This window comes from Myxocyprinus asiaticus, chromosome 41 (assembly GCF_019703515.2).
Source record: "Myxocyprinus asiaticus isolate MX2 ecotype Aquarium Trade chromosome 41, UBuf_Myxa_2, whole genome shotgun sequence".
Lineage (NCBI taxonomy): Eukaryota > Metazoa > Chordata > Actinopteri > Cypriniformes > Catostomidae > Myxocyprinus > Myxocyprinus asiaticus.
In genome coordinates, this window is record NC_059384.1 from 23,092,801 (window position 1) to 23,100,512 (window position 7,712).

Here is a 7,712-nt window from a genome sequence, read left to right on the forward strand (position 1 = left end):
CAATGTAATGCAGAATACAGTTAGGTTTGTAATCCTAAACCCTGGAACATAATTAGCCTTTTCAAGCAATGGGTTTGCTTCAGGAATATCCAATGGGATTTTCAGAATAGCATTTAAAAAAAAAAAGTTAAAAATGGTCTTTGGTTAGAATAAATAGTTACGACTTCCATATTTAGTTCTAAAACATACATTTAAAACTGAATTGGGTAACTTTTTCGGTGTTAAAATATTTTCTCCTACACCAGCTTCAATTATAAGTGAGTCATTTGTAGGTTAGTTTTTTTGTTTTGAGTGGCCCGTCCAGCCCTGACACAACAACAAGTTGCTAAGTTGCTTCATGGACTACACCGGTTGTCTTTTGTCAAGCATGTATGCAAGTTTAGGAAAACGAAAACCGCTGTTGATTTTTAATTAAAAATCCATTGGAAAATGAGCCTTCTGATGGCCTATAAATTGACTTAATGACTGAACATCTCTATGGCTATTTAACTACCAATTAAAAAACTTTGGAAAATGTAACATAAAATAGCTTTGTTAGTTGGTGTCATCACACTATTAATGCAAAACTGAGTTTTGTGGTACCATATTGAGAATCAAAGCATTTACCTAAAGGGATGTAGTGGCCTATACAAAGCAAAGAAGTTGCTGGTACGATGTCCTTTTAATCACTTAAAAAAGGTACTATGACATGTAGCATTTGAAGAAACTGATGATGCATTTATTGGACTCATATCAAGATGGCAGTGTATGACTGAATTATTTATCTTTGTGCTGTTCAAGTTATGGTGCTTCCATTTGTTTACACCACCACAACAACAACAACAACAAAAAGAGTTTTTTTATGAATTTGGTGAGTGCAGAAGAACTTTGAGGTGAGAGCCAACATCAGAGTAGCTACTATATAACTTTACAATGCAATAGGATAGCTATTTAACATTTACTCACCATTTATAACGTTTGAAATGTGAATGTTAGAAAGTTGTTTAAATAGCTCTGTTAATTATTAATTAATTAATTAGTTAATTTTGTTTTAATTTTGTGTTGCTAAGTTATCACACTAATGTGAAAGCAAACTAGAATATCATGGCAGTATATTAAAAACAAACAAACAAAAACAACAAAAAATGACAACAAAATTAATGAAGCCAATGTGTATTGGCAGATCAACAGTCTTCATCAGGGCATATGAGAAACACACACCAGTCTCATATTTAAGTGATAACCAATATGGCAGCAGCCAATGATTTTCAATTATTATTAAATCATTCAATCAATCATGACTGAATGCTTTTGAATAATCCCAAACCTATGACAAAGGGTTACAATTTTCAAAGCAATAAATTCTGGAAAAGTTGGCTCTGTTCTATAGACTTTAGTTAAGATGTTTATGTAGCTTTCTGATGTCAGGTAATCTGAAATTGAAGATATGTACCATTCAAAAGTTTGGAATCACTAAGACATTTTTGTTTTTGAAAGAAATTGATGCTTCTTTTCACCAAGGATGCATAACATTGATCAACAAATACTGCCAAAAACATCAGCAATTTTGAAAACTATTATTACTGTTTGAAATATTTTAAAATTCAATGTTTTGCCCATGATGGCAAAGCCCCATTTTCAACAGTCATTATTCCAGTACCAAGAAAATACTGTTTCACCTGATCCTTGCGAAATCATTTTAATGTGCTAATTTGGTACTCAACAAACTTTTCTTATTATAAGAACATGGTTGTGATGTTTAATGGAGATTGGACAGTTGCTGAAGTATTGAGGAGACTTACATTTCTAGCTAGTCACTTTTACACTTCTGAGTCCATAAAAAAAAAAAAAAATGTCCTAGCTACCCTAAAAACACTTTTTTCATTTATATTGTGTTATGCAAGTTAAAACAGTACTTTATATAGGCTATTGTTAGTTGGTTTTCCCTGCTATTGGTTTATATATTTAAAGGGATAGTTCACCCAAAAATGAAAATTCTCTCATAATTTACTCAGCCTCATGCCATCCCAGATGTGTGACTTTCATTCTTCTGCTGAAAACAAACAACATTTTTTAGTAGAATATTTCAGCTGTGCAGATTCATACAATGTAAGTGAATGGTGACCAGAACTCTGAAGCTCCAAAATGCACATTAAGGCAGCATAAAAGTTGCATGATTAAATCCATATCTTCAGATGTGATATAATAGGTGTGAAACAGATTAATATTTAAGTTCTTTTTTACTAAAGATCTCTCTTTCACATTCTTCTTCTGTTGTTTTTGGCGATTCACATTCTTCGTACATATCGCCACCTACTGGGCAGGGAGGAAAATTTATGTTAAAAACAGACATAAATATTGAACTGTTTTTTCCCAAAGCAATCATATCTCTTCAGAAAACATGGATTTAACCTTTTAACCTCTGGAGTCTTATGGATTACTTTTATGCTGCCTTTATGTGCATTTTGGAACTCATATATTTTGGTACCCATTCACTTGCAAACTGCAGAGCTGAAATATTCTTCTAAAAATCTTTGTTTGTGTTCAGCAGAAGAAAGAAAGTCATACACATCTGGGATGGCATGAGGGAGAGTAAATGATGAGAGAATTTCCATTTTTGGGTGAACTATCCCTTTAAGTAAATTACCCAAACTATTTTTTGTTCTTGTATTTACACCATTTTGGATTTTCGATGACAGCTTGTCTTCCTCTTTTCTATGAGATACAACAACACTGTCGAAATGAGCCCCAGACCCTCTGCCTTAGAGACAGGTTGAGGGTAGAGGCTTAAGAATTCCCTTCAGGAGGGTCCACTCATTAGTGGTCAGCCGCACCCAGAACATTCGGACTCTCTTGTCGCCCCTCTCCAGGCCCTGATAAAACACTTTTCACCCACTCAGGAAAAAGAAAATGGCTGCTGGGGGTGGAGGAAATCTTAGAGGTGCACTGCTCAGAGAGTCCTGGATGTCAACAGGCCCATAATGATACCTGATAGCCCCTGGAAAATACTCATGTCTCCTACTCTCTCTCTCTCTCTCTCTCTCTTGATTTTCTACTTTCTCTTAATTTCCCTCTTTTCCCTTTCTCAGAGCACTTCTTGGTCCTACATGCCTAAGACGTAGTGCACTTGAAAGCATAATTAGAGGTAAAACAGAGGCCGTATCTCCCCATCAACCTTGCACATACCCATCGCTAAATCCTTTGTTTTTAAAGCTCTCTCCTCAAAATTCTCCTTTCCTCCCTCACTTTTTGAAAAGCTGCTCAGAGAGAGGGGGAGAGAGAGGAAGGGAGGAAGAGGGAAGATAAAGAGGGTGAAAAGTGGGAGCAAGAGAGAAAGAGAAAACGCCAGAGAGTTCCCTCAGCGAGTCGCCAAGGTGCTCTCTAGTCCATTGTGCAGTGTGCTGTCAGGTTAAATTAGGGAGTACAGGCTCTGTGAGTGTAAAAAAATCAATACTTGATGGAAGATTGCTCCCCGGAAAATCTGTTTTGATTCCAGGATTAATTCTTGACCAAAGGCTCTGCTGAAATGACATGCCATTAGGGCTGAAAATGAACACATTCGGCAGTGGAAATTGGATGGAAATGTGTCAGGTGATTGCCCCGGCTGCTTGTTGTGCTCTCCTGGAGAGCGAGAGAGGAAGGGAGAGTGCCGCGCAGGAGGATGGTGTGGCGGCAGAAAGCCTCGAATACGCAGGCCCCTCAGAATCCATTTTCAGGGCTTCGCCGCGGACCTCCGGAGTATTCTCTGGGCCATTGTTGTCCGGTTCCTGCAAATGCACTCTGTGCAAGGTGAAATGCATTTGTCCACTGGCTATGTCTCTCCTGTGTGTTCCCTTAAACCACCAGATGAAGAATAGGCCATCTTAAAATAAAGCAGGGACCTCTTTTCTTTGTCTCTACAGTGCCAAGGAAAGAAAGGGAAAATGCTATATTAATGAGAGTACTGTGTTTGTCATCACTCGTAAAGTATTTCCAGCACTTGAGTACAAAAAAACACAAAAACACAAAAACAAAAACAAACAAGACCCGGCTCGCTGAGATAACATTCTTTAAAAAGCATTATAAAGTGCAAGAGCTTGGGAAATTAAAATAAATCAATAAAAAGTTTGTGTTGTAAGTTTTTTTTTATTTATCTGCATTTAACATGCAAATATGAGGTATGCAAATGTCCCAATATTGAATAAAAATCAGTAAATTCACTATTTCAGAAATTATGCATTTCTCGGAAAAGTTGACATGGTCAGTCGTTTGCATGATTAATGACCTAGAATCCTTAATCTAAAAAAAAAAAAAAATCATATTAATTTTTTACATAATAACATTTCTTTGTTAAAGTGGTCAAACTGTTTTCATTAGATTTTGAATCACAGATTTTTAATTTGTTCTCTTTTGGACTTTTGGACCCCACTGTATATGAATGATTAGTACAGGGGTTTTTTTGATGCCAAGGACCCCCACATATGATAACCCCCTTCCGATGGACTCCATGTGTGATAAAAATATTAAACAGGATATAGACATGTTGTTTGCAAAATAAAAAATAAAGAAACTGACTTTTATAGTGTCATTGAACTAAATCTAAATGAATACATTCTGTATGGAAAATATATCCTTTCTATTAATTTGACAGTGTGTCTTGTTTTTCTAGTAATGTAAAATGTTAGAACTGAAGAAATTAATTAATTAAAATTTATTTGTATAGCACTTTTCACAATAAATATTCTTTCAAATCAGCTTTAAAGAGAATAGTGAGAAGTACATTTATTTCTTACAAATAAGAAATGTTTATATATATATATATATATATATATATATATATATATAAAATAAGAAATTATAATTAGATTTGTTTCTATTTCTCATGGTATAAAAACTATGGCTGTCAATAGAATAAAATAATTGTGATTAATCCAATGTTTTCAGAATGAAACCCTTGAGGCCCACTGGGGGTCCCCAGACCCCAGTCTGAAAACCCATGAGTTATTATACATTCAGATATGAAAGTCTACTGTAAGACAAAACTCACTTAGCTGTTTAACTTTTCCATTGAGTCTAAGCAGTTACGTCACTGTATTGGTGGTTTTTCAATTACATTTCACCATGGAATGCTGAGGGTTCTGAGCACCTGTGATGATGAATTAGGATTTTCCACACTGATATCAGCACTGAAAGTGGGAAAAAGGACCCTAAATGGGTACAGAGCAATAGAGAATGATTCTGTTCTCATTAAACTCTCACCTGCTGTGCCACTTCACTATCTGAACAAATCACACAAGTTTATTAAATTGGGTCCATTACGGCACATAATTTATAACCAAGATCAAGCACTATTCACCACCATACAAGTCATCTCTAAGGATGACAAATGTCTCGGGTTGAGTTCCATACCTAAAAATTATTTCTATCCCAGAATAACAGTGAAGATAAATGACAGGTTTTAATTAGCATAACTGTAAAGGCCATATATGTTGAGGTGAATTGGTTCACTTTAGATTACAATACTCCTCTAGGTTGATATAAGATAATATTTCAAATTAAACCAGCCAAATGAATTAGACTCCTCATTAAACAAGGAATAAAGCCTTAAATCTTAAGTGAAGTTGATACTTTAATGTATTGATCTTATCAGGCTTTCAGTTATCTGAAAATTGTTAAATTTTTTAATTTGTCTAATCGTCCCAGAGTAGCTACCAAGGTAAAAAGGGAATCACTGTCAGCACCTTAAATTTCCAATGAAGTGTTTACCCCAAAAGCTATTATTGCTATTGACAGTATAACTGACGGTGTCTTAGTGGTTGGAAATGTGCAATGACAATCCCTTTACTGGACTATTTTATATGGTTAATATACCAGTAAAATAATATTAGTGTTGCAGAATAACACTTCTTAAGGTCGATTCATTGCTTAATTCGGTGGATGATCATTTCGTGACAGCCTGAGGAAGAAAGATAACGTTTAATGTGAGTTTAGCGACACTTAGTGGTCATAGACTGCAATCACAAACAGAATTAACTCGTGCAAGAAAATTCTACATAACTATTCTGTATTGAGGACCAACATGAACATTAATTATCATGGAAAGTTTAATAACTTATTTTTAGTATTATGATGCATAACATTCAATAAGACTTCAATAATATGTATTTGTTGGACTATTTATAACAATGTTAAATTATAGATACATAATTTTAGCTTTTAATTTTGTAGTGAAGCTACAAAAATGACATTATAGAAAAATGTTGTACATAGTAAACAGTTGCATAGTCCATATTGCTTTCAGATATTGTTTCCATGTACAGTGCATCCGGAAAGTATTCACAGCACTTCACTTTACACATTGTTACAGCCTTATTCCAAAATAGATTAAATTCATTATTTTCCCCTCAGTTCTACAAACAATACCCCATAATGACAACGTGAAAGAAGTTTGAAATCTTTGCAAAAATTAAAAAAAAAAAAAAAAAAATCACATGTACATAAGTATTCACAGCCTTTGCTCAATACTTTGTTGAAGCACCTTTGGCACCAATTACAGCCTCAAGTCTTTTTGAATATGATGCTACAAGCTTGGCACACCTATTTTTGGGCAGTTTCTCCCATTCTTCTTTGCAGGACCTCTCAAGCTTCATCAGGTTGGATGGGGAGCGTTGGTGCACAGCCATTTTCAGATCTCTCCAGAGATGTTCAATCGGGTTCAAGTCTGGGCTCTGGCTGGGCCACACAAGGACATTCACAGAGTTGTCCCGCAGCCATTCCTTTGTTATCTTGGCTGTGTGCTTAGGGTCGTTATCCTGTTGGAAGACGAACCTTCACCCCAGTCTGAGGTCCAGAGCGCTCTGGAGCAGGTTTTCATCAAGGATGTCTCTGTACATTGCTGCATTCATCTTTCCCTCGATCCTGACTAGTCTCCCAGTTCCTGCCACTGAAAAACATCCCCACAGCATGATGCTGCCACCACGCTTCACTGTAGGGATGGTATTGGCCAGGTGATGAGCGGTGCCTGGTTTCCTCCAGACATGACGCTTGCCATCCAGGCCAAAGAGTTCAATCTTTGTTTCTCATGGTCTGAGAGTCCTTCAGGTGCCTTTTGGCAAGCTCCAGGTGGGCTGTCATGTGCCTTTTACTGAGGAGTGGCTTCCGTCTGGCCACTCTACCATACAGGCCTGATTGGTGGAGTGCTGCAGAGATGGTTGTTCTTCTGGAAGGTTCTCCTCTCTCCACAGAGAAATGCTGGAGCTCTGTCAGAGTGACCATCGGGTTCTTGGTCACTTCCCTGACTAAGGCCCTTCTCCCCCGATCGCTCAGTTTGGCCAGGCGGCCAGCTCTAGGAAGAGTCCTGGTGGTTCCAAACTTCTTCCATTTATGGATGATGGAGGCCACTGTGTTCATTGGGACAGACATTTTTCTGTACCCTTCCCCAGATCTGAGCCTCGATACAATCCTGTCTCGGAGGTCTACAGACAATTCCTTGGACTTCATGGCTTGGTTTGTGCTCTGACATCCACTGTTAACTGTGGGACTTTATATAGACAGGTGTGTGCCTTTCCAAATCATGTCCAATCAACTGAATTTACCACAGGTGGACTCCAATCAAGTTGTAGAAACATCTCAAGGATGATCAGTGGAAACAGGATGCACCTGAGCTCAATTTTGAGTGTCATGGCAAAGGCTGTGAATACTTATGTACATGTGATTTTTTCATTTTTAATAAATTTGCAAAGATTTCAGACAAA